General features: G+C 38.8%; 2 long non-coding RNA genes across 2 annotated transcripts; both read right to left on the bottom strand.

The window, feature by feature from the left end:
* Positions 1 to 1,533: 1,533 nt before the first annotated feature.
* On the bottom strand, positions 1,534 to 9,676 carry LOC115340686. The gene is made up of 3 exons (XR_003923132.2): positions 4,760 to 9,676; positions 2,517 to 2,678; positions 1,534 to 1,617 (listed from the first exon to the last, which is right to left on the bottom strand). It is a non-coding gene; the product is annotated as an uncharacterized LOC115340686 (long non-coding RNA).
* Positions 9,677 to 10,016: 340 nt separating this feature from the next.
* LOC121233256 lies at positions 10,017 to 21,643 on the bottom strand. The gene is made up of 3 exons (XR_005932241.1): positions 20,736 to 21,643; positions 10,940 to 11,246; positions 10,017 to 10,107 (listed from the first exon to the last, which is right to left on the bottom strand). It is a non-coding gene; the product is annotated as an uncharacterized LOC121233256 (long non-coding RNA).

The raw sequence follows: 21,643 nt of genomic DNA on the forward strand, positions 1-21,643 counted from the left end.
TTCTGATGACAAATGCCTTATGAAGTTATATAGCAGAGAAAAAAGAGATATTTATTCTAATATATCTATCTATATATATCGCTTCCTGTTAATATCCTGCAGCTAATCCTCCTGGCTTCAGTTCAGCAAAGCCCTTAAAAAGGAGACTATTTAAAGTTAACTTGTTCCCTGAGACAGTATTTGCAGCTGCCGGTGATTCATGGATCTTACGGGTGAGCATCAAAACCAGACCATGTCGAGCAACACACGTTCTGGGTATATTCACCATCTTCCCACTCAAATTAAACTTCAGCAAAGTAGGAATTTGTAAATGTTTACTTCATTGCTTTAGATTTGACTAACAATCTAACCCTCCTGACCTGAAAAAGTATGAAATCACTGTACTGGCCACATCTCTATCACAGCCCACAGAGGAACAGAGCCTCTAAATGTCAGGCAATCTGTTTTTTTCCCCTGGTAAGGCTGCTCTGTGATGTTACTGTGAGTGACCTGTCCTATCTCTCAGAACAAAATGTGTTTCAGTTGAAAATATACCCTGATACCTATAAAGGAAGATGATTGCAGATTCTTTTAAAGGAAAAAAAAGTGAAATCATGACCCGAGGCACAAACAACAAGCATGAGTCTCTACAGACTGTAATTTTAAAGAAAAACAAACAAACACAAAATAAAGCTTTACTGCTAAAAGACACAGCATAAAAATATTTTACAAAATTTTGTGCAAATTTTTAGTTGGCAATGGTGACACTTAGCAGTCTGTTCCAGCAGCCAAGGCAATGCGTGCAAGTCATTTTCTGTTTATCTGAGGCACGTATTTACCAGGGGAAGCTTCCTCTTCACTTAATCATTACGATGACAAAGTTTACAATTCTCAGGCTCAAATTTACGCCCATCCAGAAGCTGCACAATGACAGGTGATTACAGAAACCTTCTTGGCAATGTGCCATGGCAGGGCTGTGTGTGCTGGATAGATCTGGGACTGGGGAGTGTCCCTGGCCCCTTTCATCCATCTCACCCAGGCTCCTCATGCCTTTCAGTGGTCTACCTGGGACTCACTGGCCAGCTGCACAGTATTGATTTTGAAGCGCCTCTACCTGTACAAACTTGGACTTCATTATTAAAGAACGGGATGCCACCCTCAGAATGAATATTCCATTGTAATTTGTAATGAAAGAAGTCAAATGCTCTAGCCAGGCAGATGCCAGCTTTCTGGCTGTGGTGGTAATAGGGTGACCATTCCCGTTGGCTCTGGAAATTTTCTCAAGTCCCGATACCAGCACTAAGGCCTGAATTCAAATCCCATTGAAACCAGTGGATACTTTTAGATCCTTTTAAGTAGAGCTCAGTTCTCACCCATATCTGCAATTCCTTCAATACTTGAAAAGAAGCATAGAAGAGAATTCAAATACTGATATCCTGCATCTGCATGTAGGAGAAACACTACTGCAGTGAAAAAATCCATATGTCGTGATGTTTAAAATCATATTTATTGTATGGTTTTGGAAATAGCTATACATTTTCATTTATTTTTAACCTCTGGTAGCATCTTGGTGAACTTTCTTTGGAGCAGTGAAAGAACTGTAAACATATTCCTCTCTGCCTCATTCATGGGAGTGCCCTGTGGATAGAAGAGAAAGTATATCTGAGCCAACAACACGGATGAAGCAAGCCAAACCCTCGCCTCTTGATAGCTGTTTAGCCAGCTATATCTTTTCTAGGCAGGAACTGGTCTTTATTCAAGAAGAACTATAAGCATGCCAGTCCTGTAATTTTCCTCAAAAATCTGTTGGCAGATCAAAGGGCAGGCAAGAACTGTAAACAGGGGTGTGGGACTAAAGATCCAGTTATAGCAATATACAGACCAGAAAGTAAAATTAGCTTTAATTATGGAAACATCTTAAAAACTAGATATTTTTTCTTGGATTTTTGTTTCTTTTTTTTTTTTTTCTTAACTAGAATGTGGTGTATTTTAAATTCATGTTTATCACTGCCATTAAAAATGAAGATTTACCTCCTTAAAAGACTGTTTTGATACTGAAATCTCTCATTACACCTAAAGTTAAATAAAGCTTTTTGTCTAAGATGATACAAAAGAGAGCACCTCTTGGTGTTCCAAAAATTAAGAATTTTTACACCACGTGATGTCAAAAAGAAGGTTCTGTTAACTATGTACCCCCAAGCATTTCTCATAGCTCTCATCAGGCCATAGGTTTTTGCAGAGTCAATGTAAAATTTGTTGGACTTCTTTGCATAAGTAAGTGGTTCATAACATAATACAATGACATGTAATAAAGGTTTCATCACTGCAACAGATTTTTATTAAAGGCCAAATTTGTATGTCAATTGTTCTGGTGCAACAACATTTAAATCAAATGATGTAACTGAAAACAGGGTAGCAAAAGACATGCATCTCTAATTGGGCTAAGGAAACTGATCCAGCTGAGGTGCGAAACTGAAGAAATAAGCTCTCACCCAGAGCAATTCCTCAAAGATTGAAATGCCAATAGGCAGACTTACCATTCTCAACATGTTTTCAGCAATTTTCCTTGTGTTTCATTGGTCTAATGTCTTTGCCTTTTAATTAGCCTTCACAGAAAAAAGTCAAGTTGTGAGAGACTGAGCACAGAAGTGTAGGGGGTGGCTGAGTGTGGTATATATCAGTGCACATCAGGGAATGGGCTGGATGACAAACACAGAAGAATTTCATTTAATGTTTTAAAGTAATAAAGAGTTTAATTTATGTCACTATTTAGATCTCAAATACATTGAACTTTAACTTTATCTAAGGGAGAAGCAGAGGAGACTTCAAACACACATCCAAGCCTCATATATATATATATATTACATGCTGACAGAAATGCGAGGATCTATGAATTTAAACTGCATGAGCACTGACTGGAGTTCTTTATGGACACAAGATCATATCTAACTGTCAGCAGGTAAAATCAGATCAGTCCTATTCACTGTCTGTCAAGCACACACTTTAGGCAAATGTATGTATGTATGTACACATTGTACATGCTTAACTTTTTGAAATTGAGTATCAGTCATAGGTATTTGCTTCCTAGGAAAAGTGAGCTGTGCCCAACCTCAGATTAGGTACATGTGAAAAAAATCCCCCAAATATTTAATGTTGTTTTAACTCTCATGCCTGGATTGAGTCCATCTAATTTTAGGAACTTACCTAAGAGCTGAGTGCAGATTCCAGCTGACCCAGGCTCCCTGGTCAGCACAGGGCTGGACACCCTTATTCATCTGGTGTGATATGACCTCTCTGAAGCTGCTGGTAAAACTCCAATATTCCTTCTCCATAGTTAAAGACAAAATACAATGGGTGATGTCCTGGCAAAATCACTGGGAATTTTGCTCTTGACCTAGGTGATGTTAGAACTTCACTCAGGCTTTCCTAGGAACAGTGAGACATAGGATCTGGCTGTGTGTTTTGGCTCATCGCTATGCATGTCTGTATGGGTGAGCAGTCTCCTGACAGTTGCCAACACAGGATCACAGGGCAAACCAGGTGGGAAGGGAGGTCAGGAAGTCTCCAGCACTGCCTCCCATTCAGGCAGACCAGGCTGCTCAGGGCCGTGTGCTGTCAGGGCTTGGAAACCTCCATGGATGGAGCCGGCACAGCCTCCCTGGGCAACCCACACCCCTGCCCAGTCCTGTCCACTGGGGGGAAAGGGTCTCCTTATCTCCTGTCTGAACCTCTCTTCTTTCAACTTCTGCCTATAGCTCATCTCCTCCCACCATGCACCTCTGTGAAAAGCCTGCCTCCAGCTTCTGGGTCCCTTTCCCATAGGTGTCGGGGGCTGCTGTGAGCCCCCACCCAAGCCATCTCTTCTCCAGGTTGAACAAGCCCAGCTTCTGCAGCCTCTCCTCACAGGACAAGTGCTCCAGCCCTGAACACCTTGTGGACCCTCTGCTCAACTGCTCCAGTTTACATGTCTTGCCTGTCTTGGGGGCCGAACACTGGTACAGCCTAACAACGGCTGACTTCTAAGAAACTGAAAGCCAGGCAAGGGTGCTATAATATAAGTAAAGGAATAAATTTCCCTCTGATCCATTATGTTGATAAATAAATGTTCGAAATCACCTCTTGACTTTCAAATTTATCCTGTCAAAATTATTAGAAATTTATCAGATGGACAGTCTACACAGTATTGTATCAAAACAATCCATAACTGTATTAAACAGTCAGCATTTTTCTGCATGACTACTGCAAAAACACACAGTAAATTCTATGGAGATGTCTTGGTAGATTAACTCTGTGTAAATATTAGACAGTGATATACAAATAAAATGTCTATGCTCTGCATTTTGAAGTCATAAACCTGCTGCACTGGGAAATCTTGAAAGTTTTGCACTATTGTGATCATATATTAGTTCATTATCAGCACAAGAAGCAGTGATACTGCTAATTTTAACAAAACACCTTTTCTGAAGATACTTCTATCTAAAGATCATAAAATACATCAATCCTGAACTAGTACCCACCACTGTGGAATATGCATACTTTCATACGTGTACAGTTTCAGCCTCACAACCTGAAATTGAGACAGGTAGAATTATTATTCCATTTCAACGAGGGAAAAGATTAAAGACATTATTTCACTGATTGTATTTCCAGAATAAATGCAACTAGTTCTCACAGTAAATTAGGATTCCATTTAAATAATGATGATGGAAATGGATTCTTAAAGACTTTTTCAATTAAATAAAGAGAATTGGGAACCAGCAAATCCTGTACTGTCCCATACCTGCAAAAGCAGTTGTCTTTTTGCTTCTTGTCATTTCATTTAGGTTACTCTCCCACAGAGGAACTCCAGTTCACAGTTTATAGCATAAATATGTAGTGGCAAACTAGTTAGATTTGATGAAGTGTGAACATTTTGTCACGGTCTGCCCACTCACATTCAACATCGTTTGAAGATTTGTAAATTCTCTTTTGCTGGGAGTGCTTCTTGTCTATTCATTGCTTTATGTGTTTACCCTGCAAGGCAGAGAAGCATGCACAGAAAGACTAATCCTAGGAATGGCAGAGTTGAAATGCATTGGTGTTTTTTAACTTTTCATCTCTATTTCTCAGAATGACAGAGATGCTGATAAATGGGCAGCCATAAATGACATTTTTTTCATCTCTCCATTTAAGTATATTGCTAAGTCTGATATGTATTTGTCCGTGGTTTCCTTTCGGTAAAAGGAGAACACTGATAAGAACTAGATTAAGAGATCAGGAAGCAAAAATTCTCTCAGCACAGAGTATGAAATGGGCAAGAGTAGTTGCCGCTTTTTGACTGTGTTGCTTAACCCTGAATTGGGAGAATGATACATAGTAGTTTAGCACCTTTTCTCTTTGCTCTTGAAGTTGCTGGGAGATTTCTTGCTGACTTTTGACTGTTGATAACTGCCTTCAGATGCAGCAAGTAGTACAGATGCTGAACCATGAAGCAAAAACCTCATATACTTAGGACTGAGTCACATTGGTGGAAACTGCTTCTTTTCATATTGTGAAGATGTTTTCTTAGTCTCCAGATGCATATGATCAGTAGATACACTGATAGCCTTCAGTATTAACTGTCTTTGTAAATTAGCATCATCAGTGGTGCAACATAGATGTCTGTGAGTCAAGTATGAAATCCACAGATTTCCCTAAAGACAGCAGACACCAGCTTTTCACAGCCTCTAGCACTGGTGCGCACAGGACAAAAACAGATGAAAGGACTGGGAGGGACAATGTAATCACCAGGAAGGGTCTGCTGTGGTCACAGGTGACCAACTATCTTCTGAAGATGTCACAGCACATCCATTCCATGCCTGTCACTACCTCTCATAAATCACAAAATCATCTCAACTCCTTTTCATAAGCTTTTGACTTAGAGTACAAAACCTTAGAGTTGTATTGGGAAGAGACAAGTGAGATCTTAGGCATGGTGAAAATGCCTAAAATATGAATCATTCACATGTTATGCAGACAAGCTTCACTTACTGTCCCCCAAAATGAACATGGGAAAAATTGATTCCTGGAGCCTTGATTTATAGACTTGTTTAACACCGAACATGTGGAAAATTATCATTCTAGCCCCCAGCACATCACATCCCCGCCACTGTCTCCACAGACCCCAAAGTGATGATATTTTGGATGGCATTGCTTTTATCTGCAGATTCTGTGCTGCTCACCTCCAGGACCAGAAGATTTGAAATGCGTGTGATTCACTCAGGTCTTATGTGTCCATACAATGATTTTACAGCACTGAAATTTTATTTGTAAGACCTACAGGTTACTTGTAAAATAAATCTATGATTCAGCAGCCACATGGATTACCAACATGAATCTATATGTTGGTAAAATGAAGAGAAATTTATGGTCTCTTGGAGGACTCCCTCTTCTCTCCAGCACACACCCTGTCTTAGTTCTGATTTTCCTTCCTTTTCTACCCCTGAGTCTGGAAGGTTCTTAAGGCTTATTTTCAAAAATACATTTTTGTAAAGGTGAGGGGGTCTCCTAAGGCACAGATAGATATATGAAAATTCAGTAAATGTGATAGAAGCCAGGAACAAACGTGGTGCAGAAAAATTGTCTTTTAAATTTAGTGTTAGTTTTCCATGGGAAGTAGTGGAATTTACAGTCAGTCATTATTCAGATGCATGCACAAAATATAAAAGAGGAAATGGTTAATTGTACAGCAGCTCTGCATTTCCTTTTTTCAAGCTTGTGATTTTTCTATCCCTGCATCATATGATACAAGGCTGATCTTACAGCTCAGATGATTGTTGAAAACTTGTTTGGAAGTCTTCCATGAAAACAAGGTGGCATGAGTTGCAAACTCCTTTAGCAAATTAACAATTTGAATGTTGTACTTTAAAATCTCCAATACTGCCAACAGTACGTTTTCCTGTAATGCTTAGTTTTCATCTGCATTTGCTCCTTTAACAGAAGAGTTCAGCTGTCCTTACAGAGCTTTAAAAAAAAAAATCTACAAATACCAATGATACTTCTTGATTTGCAGGTACTTTTCATTAATTTCAATAACTAGTGGAACCTAATCAGAGTTGCTGTCACTAACTGTGACAGCACCTGGTAAGTGACAGCAACTGGTAGCCTAGAAATTTTTCTGATGGGACAGATGTAATTATGCAAAAGTGCAAAACTATAAACATTTTAATAGATGTGGTAGAAGCATTCTTCTAGTAGAAGCATTATGAAACATAACAGGCACATATGAGTGCCATTAAAAATCTCTGCCAAATTTTGATTGCTTAAGAAAAGAAAGTTCAAGGCCATGGAAAAACAATATGATTCTACTGTTAAATTCAATTCTCAGTTGTTGTAGATATCTTCCATATCAGCAATCCTTTAGCCTGTCATCTCTGAAAAGCCATCTGTGTTGTGCTTTATCTTAGCCAATGCTATGCTGACCCTCATAATCATGTCTTCATTTCCTCGCTCTATTGTTGTAGCCTCACCATTTTTTAATTTAATGAATTCATTTACTTAAGTCAAAAGCACCTATTCCGGCCACAGGCTGCTAGTGGTTTCCTTTTAATTAATACACTGCGTAAAGCATGAATGTCACCAGCCTTCCAGGTATCAGTTCATTGAACTCAGATCTGTCCTAAATTCAAAAGTATGCTGCTTACTTCTTCATCTCCTACAAAAAAAAGACATGTCCTCAGTCATGAACTGTATTAATTTCCCTTCACCCTCTACTAGGTCAGTTTATCCTTTAGAAGAAGTTAAACCAAACTGAGGAACTATTTCATAGTTACCACTTCACAGCCAAAAAGAGGCATTGTGCCAGCACAGGTCCTTCCCCCCCTGCTCTTTATGCTGCCTGCCTAAGAGCTAGCATTGTCTGTTTTATAAACTTTACCACTAAGATGTGACAAAGGCAACCTTTCTTCTCAGAGAGGTTTCTATGCTTTTCTTCCGGAGTAGCACCAAAGAGAGACAGTAAGGTCTTTTAGCTGCAAACTATCGCTTTCATATTTATTTATTTCAGCATCTAGCTCGAGCTTGACAGTTCCAGGGAGTTAATCTTCCTCTTCAAACCCGTCCTTTCGAGTTCCATAGCTCCTCCCTGAAGTTGCTTCCCCAGTTCTAAGAAGTGGCTTTATTTTCCCAGTTTTCTATGTCAAGACAGCTCTTAGCACCCAAACAGCTAAAAACCTACTATCCTGTCTTTCAAAAACCAGTGCTCTCCCTGGTCTATGACTGTCATAGAAGCATGCACATGCTCTTTAGTAAAACAGCATCCCATTCCCTGAGTCACAAAACTTCCCTGAACCCAGTCATTCTTTCTGAAAGCTCTTCTGTATCCTTTTGCCTTCTTAACCTACATACAGTCCTTATTTGCACATACCAATTGTATTCAGATAAGTAGGTTTCCAAGGTCTATTTTTATGAGGGATGCAATGATTCATGGTCCTCAGACCATGAACAATTTACACACTAGTCAGCACTTCTGTGTTCTGTAGGAAACCATCTGTTGGATTGCCTTGTTCTAGGTATTATTGCCTGGTTTTTAGCTTATTATTGTGAAAAGATATCAAAAGTCCTTGTAAAAAAAATGCTGTTGTAGGATTGTTATTTGCCCATAAGACTGAATGTGGTATTTGAGACTAAAAAGGAGTCCCTCTGTTTGGATGTGATCCACATTATGGAAATAGAGAACCCCTGGTTTATGCAAAACTGTCTTGGATGCATTATATACAGTTACCTCCAGTAGCAAATACTGAAAGAGAGTGCCAAACTCTGCATCCTGTGAGAAAAGATCTTACAATTTATTTGAACATACAGTGTACCAAACCTATCTGTTTTCTGGAAGCTGCAGGTCAGTGGACAGGGTCCTTATGCTGTGGATGTGTGAACAGAGGTAAGAGCAGACAAGTTAATGCCCAGAAAGCTTTCCTGAGCTCTGTCACCATCCTGACAGCAGTCTTGATGTAGGCACAGACTGAACAGCTTTACAAAGCCTGCCTGAGTACAGAGTTCCTTCCTTTGTCGCTTTTTATAAAGGAAGAACCACAGGAAACTTCTTCACTCGCAGCCCCCTACTTTCTTCCTTTGTGGGCTGGCAAATTCAGATATTCAAATTCAAATCCCTCATAAATTTCAAATGAGCTTTCCAGATCTATTGCATTTTTGTTTTTCCAGTCTGTTTTGTTTTTCAGCTAGAGCATTTTACCACTCTGCTTTTGGAATACTCAATAATAAACCCACAGAGAAATGTAGAGGTTAGAAGCGGAAATAATCCACAATGTGTATTAACAGGCAGAACCTGGATAAATATAGATTGATTCTCAAATAACTTATTAACCAGTGTTTGATCCAGTCTGTGAAACATTTACTTTCCCTGACAAGGACTGATTGATGTGGGTAGAAGTCAATGCAGATCTGAAAAACAGGTCTTGAACAAACTTGTTCTTCATCACATTTCTTTCTGAATACTTGCAAAAAGCAAAGGCTTTATAATTTGTTCTCCTTATTTATTTGAGCATGCCAAATTAGGGACATATTTTGAAAACCATGATGTTTTATATCTCATATCATGAATATCCCTAATGCAGTCACTGGATTTTCTTGCAGAGTACAGCATTGAATGTTAATATATTTACTCCAGTGTGAATCTTCCCACCATGAATTCATCTTCCATAGTTTTGGGTTTTTTTCTTAGTAGAACACAGCTGTTGGAAAAATACATGAAAGTGGTGGCAATTGGCAAAAAAAAAAAAATCTTCAGAATTATAATGAATATCCACAGCATTCGTTTACATTATTTACTCTACTGTAGATATTTCATACACTTTTCTCTTTTTTAAGGTCATACTAAAAGGGTGCAGGTACTGGGTTAGAATTTGATATGGTACAAGTAGGCATAGGTCCATTACACACCTGTATTAGAGTAACATGTATATTCATATGGAGTGGGGAGCAAGTGAATGTGTAATTGTATATAAGCAACTTTTTCCCATAGATTATATGGAGCTAACAGAATAGAATCATTTAATAGAACACATCTGTGGTTAGCCCTGAAAGCTGCATCCCTGGCACCTGTAATATGTCAGGAAGGGAGGAAAATGTTGAGCAATGACAGCAAGGGCAAATCTGAAAGGAAGAAAAAAACAAATATAACATTCTGTTTGGATGTAGTTATCAAAATTTGCTTTGTAGAGCTAAGGTGGCAAAAGTAAACACATGCCTATGTATCTAGCCAGAGCTTTAGTTCATTCATTAGCAGATCTGCAGCATTGTCCCATATCAGACGTATAACACATTTTGTTTCTAACAGTTTCTTAATGTCGGCCAAGTGGAAAAATTTTGAATTAACAAGTACCTCACCACCACATGTGCAACCATCTCAGGACGCCCCTTTTGAGCACTTGGGCTGCAATACAGATGTTTTATGTAGTAGTCAGAAATTGTTTAAGACAAATGCAAAATAATTTGAAATACAAGATTGTTGCAAAGAAAATTAAGGTCAGTGTCTTAAATAATGGCTCACATTAGATATGCTTCACAAACAGTAGGCTTTATGTAGACTTTTTCTTCTCCAGTTAAGGGGTTTTTTTGCACGTGGTCAGTGTAAAATTTTATTTGTGAAAAGAAAGACAGATTTTCCGTAATCTACCAGAATTTTTAGGCAGACTTTTTTTTCTTATTGATGCTTATTCTGCATCCTCAGTGGATTTAAAATATGATTCTTTGTTGAATTCCTTCCTGTTTCTTTCTCTTAGATTTACATGCATGTGTTACTAAGGCATTATTTGTGAATGCTGCTGGCCCTGGGCAGCTTCAGTTTCATTGCAGGCTTATGAAAACCCTAAGTGAATGCATTAAAAAGTAATTTTCTTTTTAGAGCTCTTTTTCTTACTCATTTTCTGTTAAAAAACAGCTTTTATATATAGGTAGCAGTAGTCATCACAAACAGCTATTTTACCTCCATTCTCTGCAGCAGAATGCTGAAAGGTGTGGAGTTGGCAAATATTGCATGACTCAGCCTGACTTACCTCTATCACACTCCTAAATAACAATAGATTGACCTTAAGGAAATGCCATTACAGAGAACAGCGAAAATCAGGCAGAACAATAGAAAGGAAAGAAGGAGATGAGAAAATAGAAAATCCTTTGAAACAGGGAACACTCTCCCTGCCCCCCTTCCAGTTTAGTTTGTCTAGAGGACTGCATAAGTGGTGGACTGCTAAGGACTGCCACTTTCCTGTGGAAAGAGCCGAGCTTTCTTCTCCCTGTGAAATAAATATAGAAAGTTTTAATGAAAAACAATATTTGTGGATCTTTAAGTACACTTCTCAAAATTAATCATGTATTTGAGGGCCCAGGGAAAGTATCACTTTGGAGTCAGAATGCAGATCAGATCAAACCTCTTTGCTATTATAGTCAAACCGAAGTTTTGACAACTTCTCACTTTTTTTTGGTGGTAGTGAGGGGAAGGGCTGGTACTGCTGAGTCCAGAGAAACAAGATGATCTCCCTAAAAAATTCCTGTCCTCTAGCAAGGTCCTGTAAAAGTCAGTTAGATTTGCAGCTATTCTCCATTCAGCATTTGCCTTATCAGTACTCCCCCAGGACATTCTCTAGCTCCCAAAGAGCCTGTGAGACCTGCCCAGGAGATGAAGCCCATCCCACTGCTCAAACTCATAGCCTACAGGGATTGCAAATGACTTTTTACAGGGAGACTGAGGAACTACAATTTTTCTGATTAAACACTGAGAGGTGATGCCTTTGAGCATGTGGTCACATAATGTGAGTACTGTGCAGTTCCCCTCTTCTCACCCACATCCTAGAAAGCTGCAGTGAAGGGGTTATAATAATATCTATTGTCTCTCTATGACCTGAAGCTTGAACAGGACCTCTTGAGGTCCCCTCCAAAGTCCCCTCTCTGCTCCATTCCAACCTGTCCAAATGGCATCTGTTAGATTTGAAAGCCAAATCTGTTTAATTTTAGTCTCAACAGTATTAATGTAAATTATCACATTTGCTATTTAAAATATCTAAGGATATTATGCAGCTGATATTGATGATGATCTTTCACAAGGCTTGGGGATCTTACTCAGATTTTGATGAAGGTTGCACCTTCTGGTCATGCAAACAACACTTAAAATTCACACTTACTTCAAGAGAAGGAGCATTACATGGTTATGTAGCTTTTTAAAGCTGGAAAGGACCATTAGATATTGTAATGGCATAACACTATCTACAGACTTTTTTACTTAGCAAGCACTACAGCGAGCTCAACTTCTACTTGTCTAAAGCATGACCTGCCAGAAAGGTCTTCACTCTTGAGGAAGATGGTTGTTGCTTTCCCTGCTTTTCTAGAGGTAATCCTCTCCGTTTGGCATAGTCCTTTTAAAATGGACACACAAGAAGCTTTCTAAACAAACTATCAGTAGGAGTTAAGAGTGACAAAATGCAAGAAAGCAAATGTAGTATAAATAATTAGAAAAAAATATAACTATCACAGCAACAAGTGTTCCAATCAGCTGTATTGGGGCAATTAAAAAAACCCAAACCAACCAACAAACCAAAACCCAAATGTATTAGTCTTTCATAATTATTGAAGGTGATTTATTAAAAATAACCTCATTTCTAAAGAACAACTAAATATAGAGTAGATGCAAGCCTTAAGGCCTGTTTAGTCAGCTCAAAAGGTAGCACTTTTCACAAGGACTTGGCTAAGGTGTTCAAATGAAAGGAAATGTCAGTTCAGCTCTACAGGTACTAAACTGTTACTTCTTTTATAACTTTAAATCACCAGTCTGACTAAAATATGACTCTGAGAGTAAGATATTCTCATTTTATGCAGGACCATGTCTGTTAATGTGATTTGCTCAACTTCTTTAGCGTATCCTCTTTGCACAGTGAGCAATAAGAATTCACTCAGCTTTCCCTTTGAAACCGATAACAAGGAAAGGAAAGAGAGCATATGTTTGGGAGCATGAAAGCTGACTTGCAAACTTGTAGGGATGTGGAAAATTCCAAAAGCTACTATTACCGTGTAGATTAATTGCTTTAATTAATCTTAAATTTCCTTTGTAAAATGTAAAAAATGGATCTACCCTTCCCTTAATAGGAAGCAGCTGTTCATTAAGCCCATAGAAAAGCATCCCTTAATACTGTTCCAGCAGCTAAATTAATTTCATTTTAGACCCCATCAAAGAATATAATGTTTTTTCCTAAAGCTGGATGAATTAACATAGCCCGATGTTTGTGATAAAAACACAAGCATACACACACACACACACACACACACACAGAGAGACTACGCAGATAGCTCGGGCAGTTGCAGGAAGCAACTGAACTGAGCAACACTCTGGGTACCAACAGCCCATACTCCTGTTGGAGACAGTGAATCACGTTCAAAAGAGGGCAGACTGTACTTAGCTTGTACTTAGTCTCGCAGCCTCCAGTCAGCCTTATCACTCAGTATACTTCACTTCCTTAGACTGCTGAAACGTAAGTCATTTATATAGTAATAGCCAAACTTAAAGGAGGATAGAAATGCTCATGCGATCCTCATGTCCAATATAAATGAATATGATCTTGGACTATGATCTATGTGAGTGTGTAAATCTTGGGGGTTTTTAGCAATATCTACAGCTCTGTTGATGATAATGGCAGTTTTCATTTACCTAAGTGCTTTACTGGACTGAAGTCAAACGTAATCGCTGCTTTCCTAATCCCTATGTGATCTCCAGTAGTGTCACAAGCCAGTTACTTATGAAGCTTCCTAATATTTCTATGAAAAATGGTGATAATCTGATGAATTTTGTAATAAAAGTACAATTAGGTAACAGTAAACTTTCAAAGGACACAACAAATTTTATGTGAAAGCAAATTTCACTGTTGAGCATAGGGTAGTACAAATCTAAAATCAGTTTGCTTAAATTCATTTGGTGGATTTCATAGGGCAACTTTAAGTAAAAATCATGGGGGGATAGACCTGAGTGACTTTTCACTGGATATTATTGTTGCAGTCAAACTGCATTGGGTTTGACAGATCCTGGACTTAACTCTGTTTTGAATTCTTGCTTTCATGAAGCAGAAGGAAGACCCTTTGTCTAGGAAATTTCCATTTCTGCTCGTTAGATGTTTGATAGATATACAGAAGATAACAGGTAAGAAACTCTCCAGCTCGTTTTCAGCTTTCAAATTTAGGACGTCTGTCATTCACTGACATTCACCCTCATTCATATTATGCACAGGTGCAGCTCTAGCTACAAAAGCAGCTCTACTGAATGCAAGAGAAACCCAGACACATAAAAGTAGAGTATGCCTACATGATTGGTGTTTCTACTGCCAGAACTGAAGCTTTGCAAAAATTTTTAATAACAGGATAATTACCATGTGGAAAGCCTTTCAGAGCGTAGAGTTTCAGAACTGACATTCAGAAGCATTACCTTACTAAATCCAGGAAAAGCCAACTTTGTAATACTTTCCCAATTCCAAATTTGAAACAAAAATGAGATGATCTTATAGAAATTATAACCTCAGATCTATATTAAAATTAGTGCTTTCATGTAAAAAGAGCAATATATAAGTCTGTCCAAAACCTAAAAAGTAATACTTTGTGCAGAGATCTGCTAGAAGGGACTGACAAGTGCTTCACCTTTTCTTTGGAGACCTTAAATTAGACATCAGATGTGAATAGCACCTTTCTAAAAGTTTTGAATTCTTCCACCTAATTGATTCTGGAATGCTCAAATTCAGTTTCAAAACCAATTACAAAAGCACATTAACAGTGGTTACACAACAATACAGCTTCATTATGGCCTATAAAGTATTCTTCCAAACACCCATTTGGATGCAAATCCTGCCTTTGTGTGTTTGAGCACATTGATGTGCAGGCAATTGGGGTCATTACACCTATGGTCACTTATGGATCAGTGAACTCCCTGACTACTGCATATATGATCAGTGAGGTGTGACGGGAACAACTAAGTTTTATGACAATAAATAAACAATTTATATTAGAAGAAATAAAAATTTATTCAGGAAGTACCAATGTTTCTGTGAAAAAGTATCAGAAGGCGGCTGATTTTAGAAAATAGAAATTCAGGCCAAGACCTCAGAAGAGTTTCTATACCTTGTGGTCTTGGAAAAGATCTATCTTTTGACTTGGAAATGTTTTGAAAACACTTCCATCAACAGCCGAAATGGAGCTCACAGGGCAAACAAAGCTTTCAGGGAAACACGGTGCAGTCAGCACTTAGGGGTTTTTAATGACATGCTGGATGATGCCTGAAGCTTGAACACTGTCAGTGGCAGCTACTGACATAATGGAGGGAGGGGAGAAGGCAGCTGAGGTGAGGGGACTTACTAATACCCTCCAACTTCGGCTAGGTAAACTACCCCATTAGACTGCCTGAAGAGCCAATGAAGAGCTAGGAGCTCTTCTAAATGGGACCTACATCAAGAACTCAATTTACATCCCTTGCATCACCTTCTGGAGGAATGTCTCCATTGCTTACAGTGCTTTCCACTTCAACATCATCCTCCTGAGGCAGAAACTCCTCCACCTTTTTCCTTACTGTGCAAATTGAGTGCAGCTCTCAAATTGGTGTGCAGATTGCTAATATGATCGTTAGCTTAGCATGCCTTTGCCCTACAAAGAATACTGGCAGAGATTTACATGTTGGAAAGCACTGTTTCTAAGTAGCTAGTCCTAATTGTACTGATTTATAAAGTGACTCATTACCATAAGTAAGGCTCCTAAGTCAGTATCTCCCCTCCCACATTTACTGTTCACTTATCAATGAAAAAGTAAATAGAAATAATATCTTGGTGTGGGACCATAGTTACCATTATGTGTATTGCTTCACCAGAACGCATTGTCTTACTACTTCTATGCTAGTTCAAGTGAGAAAAAATCATGCACAGGATTGGGAGGAGCTATAATGATTGTACCAATAATTTCCTGATATAACAGCATTGCATGAAATGGCCAAGAAATTCATTTAGATGTTAGACAAATTAGGAGTATGTGAAACAATAGTGGTGGTACAATACAAACACCAGGTATTGGCACCTGGCAATTTCTACATGATCTTGTAAGATGGTGATCATTCTGAGTACAGTGGAAACTCCTGAGATGCCTGAAGTGATATGGTCATTCATTCAAGATCTCCTAATTATTTCTTTAGTAGGACAATATTCCCTAGTTGGCATGTAAGTAGATAAAGAGGCAGTAGGGGGGGTCAAAAGAAAGAGTACTTGGCAGTCTAGGTGGGAGGGAGGAAAAGAGAGGAAAAGCTGGGTAAGTAGGAAGAGCCATAGCTATACTAATGACCAAAAATTTGATGTAGTGAACAACAGAGAATAAAATGTCTCAGAAAGGGAGCTGACATAGCCAGATTTATATTCACAACTATTGAAATTATAACAATTCATAAAAATATTAGGTAACATAGGTTGTTTTTGGTCTACTTTGATTTTTGGACTGGATGTTGACATTTAAATGCAGCACTGGATAAGGATCATAGGAAGCAAAGTCAGATTAGACATTGTTGGTGCAGAGACAGCAGAGGAAATAACTTGGGACTCAGTTATATAAATGGCTCATCAGGTAGCAACTTATAAAGTAACATGAATAAGTTTGGAGGCAAGGACAACAGGATCTTTGTCATACTCCTTGTTGAACTTGCTGAAAATACCATGTACCTTAACTTTTGAGATTTAGAGAAACATCTTTGTCTTCTGGGAAACTAATGAATCCTGCAGATTTTTGTGATTTCCTGGTGGATATTGTCAGAATTATATCTGATTTCAGCTTCCACTCAGGAAGTGACTCTTCTACCTAACTGATGCTATCAGCTCTCAGAGGGGGCTTTTGCTTCCTCTCCATAAAGCAGAGGCCCTCGTCTCTGCTTTGCTGCTGGTGCTCACTGACCACCATATTTCTCAGTGATGACTGATGAACTGAATTAGCTGTGCCATAGCTTTGGAGACCCTTAAAGCCTTTTTTTAAAGTTCCTAAAATAATGTACGCTAAAGCCAAAAGAATTTACTGGGCCTTTCAGCAGTTGTTTGGCTATTTGGGCACTGCATGGTCAGATCAGATTATAATGTCTTTCTTCGCTACTTTGAAAAGACAGGCAAGATAGATGTTCAGAGTTGGTGTCTCCCTGCTAGCATTTATTCCACTTAGTGCATTTGCATCTTTGCAGTGTACCTGCAAACTGCACCTTTTAAGAAACTGCAATGGTTAATAATAGATATGTGCAGACATGGATGGTTATCCAAGGACTGTGCCAAAATGGATTCATGCTTTCGTTTGGTTTCAGAAACACTACTTAGTTTCGTGTGCTTAGTTAAACATTTCTGTTATCCTCAGCCTCTAAACAAGTGCCTGTATATTATTAAATAAGAACTATGGCATCATTAAATATGTCTTAAATTGCTCTTCACTAGCTCCTCGCAGACCACCAAAACTAGAAGTGATTTGCTGAGAGGGACAAGCACCTGTTTCTCATTCACTGAGATCTTAAAAAAAACACCCACTGGGTCCCTTCCTTCTTTATCCAAAATTCACCTGTGAAATTGTCTTAACAGCATGCTATTATTGCAAAACTAAGCATCTCTTTTCTTATCCTGATCTTAGGTGCACCAATAATTAGCTGACATGACAACAGATGAGCAGGTAAACATGTCTGTAGGTGTTGCTTGTGGCCAACTGCAATTTTCAAAGGAAATATCTTTCTTCTTTGCTTTTCTGCTGACAACGTCAAATCCAAAGGTAGTTACAAACTTTTGTGTGGGACTTTATTTTGCCATGGATTTTGCTTAGACAGACACTGATCAGGGAGTTACAGATAGTAGCTATGAAGATTTCCCAATCTCATATTAACTATCCATTGTTAATGTTAACATGGTGTCTCATGCTGACCCTGGTTACTGTGCCCCACACTTAAAGAGCAAGAAGCATAGTTTTGGTTTCAAATAGAGACTTTCTGATCAAATACAAGTCTCTCCAGGTTTCTGGGAAGCCACAGCAATTTCTTCTTATTCTTGACATGATTAGGCTAGATAAATTCAAACTTTGCTGTGAATCCTGGAATTCAGCAGGACCAGATATTCATTCTGTATGCGGAGGGCTGTAACCTCTTACTTTCTGATCAACTTGGTGGCCTTTATTGCCATTTCGCCCTTTTAGGTCATCCCTGTTCTAGGTGTTTGTTTCTATTTCAGGCTTGAAATAATCATACCCTTCATTTGTGAAGTACATCTAATTCAGGAGAGGAGAGAATACCCAAAAGAATATATTGTAGAATAGGGATTTTCAGCCTACTCTCTGGAAATCCCTGAGTTCTCTAGACTATTCCTTAGAAGGTCTTTAAAAGCAAGAAGAGCAAATACCTATATGCTATGGCACGTATAGAACACGTCTGGTAGCAACACCGCTGTGTGGATCCACATCTTTATCAGAAATATGTAGGAGTTCACAAATCAAAAGAATTTGTAAAATGTCAAAACAGAAGCTACTAAAATGTGGCTACTACTGGGGTCCAATCAGTAAGCTTTCTGCCCCAGTAAATGAACTCAGAGCAAAAATCAGTGTGTTCTCCTTAAACAGCTTGCTGGATGATGTAGAGCAGAGGTTGTAAACTATGGTATGTCTCAGAAAAGTTGGTATAATGGCCCATACATGTTTAAAATCACAAAATATCACAAAAAGGCTTTGTCATTCTGAAGACCTTTTCAGTAATGTGTATTCAGATGCAAAGGAGTCATTAGTATTTGTGATTTTTGCCATATCGTTATGATCAGTTATCATCCACAAGACATTTTTTTCCTGCATCATTCTTGAACTGTTTAATATTCACCTGTTTAACACTCACCTTTCAATATTTAATATTAATTTCCTTGGCAGATATATATAATAGTGAAAATTTCTTCAAAGGAGGGCAGGGAGCACTGAACATCATACTCTTTTGGTAAATAAGTAGGAGAAGGGAAAAGAGAAACATTGCTGATATTCTGTTGTGACATCAATAACACCAAAACAGGTGCCAGCTGGATATAGCTTCAAAGTAGAACAATTCCTCTAAGTGTGGCATTGCTGTATTTTTACATACTTATTATACACATCATCTAGGCAGCAATCAAGCTGGGAATAATTTTCTGAACTACCATATTTTTAATTTATTTCCTCTTGAAAAACTGCTTTCAGAAGTGATGTCTGGATTTAGGGGTTTGAGGTGTGTGAATCAAAAGGAACATTTTTCTTTTAGACTAGCTCATAGCTTGACTAGAATAAGCATTTCTTTCCTCAGAATACATCAGTTCAAAAAGCAAATCTTAAGACACACATATTCTATAGCAAACAGTAAAACTAGCCAAGAATCCAGTAGTTCAGCAAAAAATGTAGGGAATTAAAGAAGAGGCAGAAAGGTCAAGATAAGAGAAGCAGTGTGGTGTTGTGCGGAGAGGGTCCAGTGCCTCTCTGACACCCACATGGAATCATTTCCCATAAAGTGGAAAAGTTTTCCAATAAAGGTGACAAAGCTCGTTTCCGTGGCTCATTAGCCGCGCAGTGCTGCGGTGCTGTTAGAGCTAAAAAAAGGAAGACAGAACCTGCAAGGCCCAGGCATGGGTCAGACAGTTAAGAGGAATCAAGCACGTGGGAAAGGAAGCGGGAGTCAAAGGAAGCAGGAACAGGCAGGGGGCTCTGTTTACTCTTCCAAGTGGCTGAAAACACTCAGCACTTGCCACTGAGAATATGATTCAATTTTATTTAAGGGAATATTTGTTTAGGTGAAGATTAAACTAAGAAATTTCAGATCTATGGGAACAGGATCCTGTGATGCATTATTATACATTGTGCAGAACTATTTCTCTGAAACAATACTGGAGGTCTGAAAAAATGACAGGAAGGACAGTTACATAAAACATTTTTTATTCCATGTGGTCATGCGCTTGCAATCCCTCATTCAAAAAAAAATCGGTCCAGTAGCTGTAAATACTTTGTTTTCTGATTTTAAGATTCTCCTGCTGATTCTTCAAAGCTGAAATAGTTTGAAGGGGCATTTGTGAGTTCCACTGAGCTACTTGCAAAAGCACTCACAAAGAAGTACCACAGGCTTTATTGCTGCTTTCCACACACAACTTCTCCTTATACAGAGAAGAAACCTTTTTCTGTAAGTGCAGCAACCGCTAACGGCATCTAATGAGGATCAAGGGAAAAATTAGTTCTTTCCCATGTATTTTTTTCAATGCTGATAGAAAGGGCCATCTTGTTTGTGGTTTTTATTAAGAACACATAAATATATATTTTTAGAAGAGCTACTTTCCGCCTTCTTCCGACCCATTGCACTGCTCAGACACAGAGCTCTACGTTCAGACAAACTTTTACTGTACTTCTGGGCAGACACCATCAGAGAAACTCACGTCTCTGTCTTGTCTTAATGTGAGCACAACTGATTTTAGTCAGCAAATAGAGAACGAAATTAACATCAAGACGGGACATTTTTTGTTTACTTTGTTTGGAGCATGCTGGCAAGTGAATACTTGTTATAATTTATCTGCTACAATCTATATTAATAGTGTGAAGCTATAAAAGAATGTCCTTTAGGATAATTTCAGATTTTTTAATGGTGATCTGTGATTTTCTTTTTTTTTTTTAACATTAGCAAAGGAAAGCAGGAGTGAGCATGAGTCATAAAGGGAGAAAAAAAGAGCGAGCCAAGTTTTCAAAAGCCAGTTTTGATGATAAATGCTCACCTTGTGATCACTGATTACTGACTTTCAGGACTCAAAATGGAGAATCCCCAAATCACTAGCTGCTGTATTTCTGGATACAGTTTCCTGCTTTATCTGCGTTACCAAAGACAAATTGCACGGGACAAGATCCGGACAGAAACGCTAAACCCCTGGCCCTAGCAGGGCGTCAGCAGAAAGCACGTTATTTGCCCTTGCAGCGGTCAGTGAAGAGAGCTGACAGCGCCAGGAGGGTGCAGGCCAAAAGATAAATGCTGATGAGTTTAGGCATGTTGAGAGCTGTACAGGATCTTTCTGAACCCTCTTTCATCCCATAGGCACATAATTCTGGATAAATACCCTTTTACACCTCAAAGGAGGCTCTTCAAAACCCTCCGCTGAGCCCAGCCCCTGAACTCCCACGGCTTTCAGTTGGATTTGATGCTTCTGAACTGGGCATCAGCATCCTTCCTTTTCCTGTACACAAGAGGATACATAATTTAGCTCAAGTGACCTCAAAGAGCTTACCACTGGTAGCAGGGTATAGGGAAAGGGGTGACTCGTGTCCTGCCTGCTCTACCTCAGAGCACGTCTGTATTGAGCAGGGGGCTGGGGGCCCTACTTGGAGTGCTCAGCCGTGAGGAGAAAGTCTAGCTGATTACCCCTAGCAGTGAGCTGTGCAATAACAGTTAAACTCTTTAATATTAGCTGTGGTTTCATATACAAAATATTTATATTGCTTTTTCTACATTTTTAATGAAGCATCTACACAACTTTGGCTGGTAATGCCGGAGACAAACATTCTGCTTGCAGACACCTTGGCAAGTGTGTCATGTAATTTTCTTCTCCTTTTTTTGAATTGCTAAAAGCAATTACCAACAGAAATTTTGCTTTTGAACAGTTCATCTGTTCGTGCTGTTTATATCTGAAGT

The sequence above is a fragment of the Aquila chrysaetos genome, chromosome 4, assembly GCF_900496995.4.
Source record: "Aquila chrysaetos chrysaetos chromosome 4, bAquChr1.4, whole genome shotgun sequence".
Classification (NCBI taxonomy): domain Eukaryota; kingdom Metazoa; phylum Chordata; class Aves; order Accipitriformes; family Accipitridae; genus Aquila; species Aquila chrysaetos.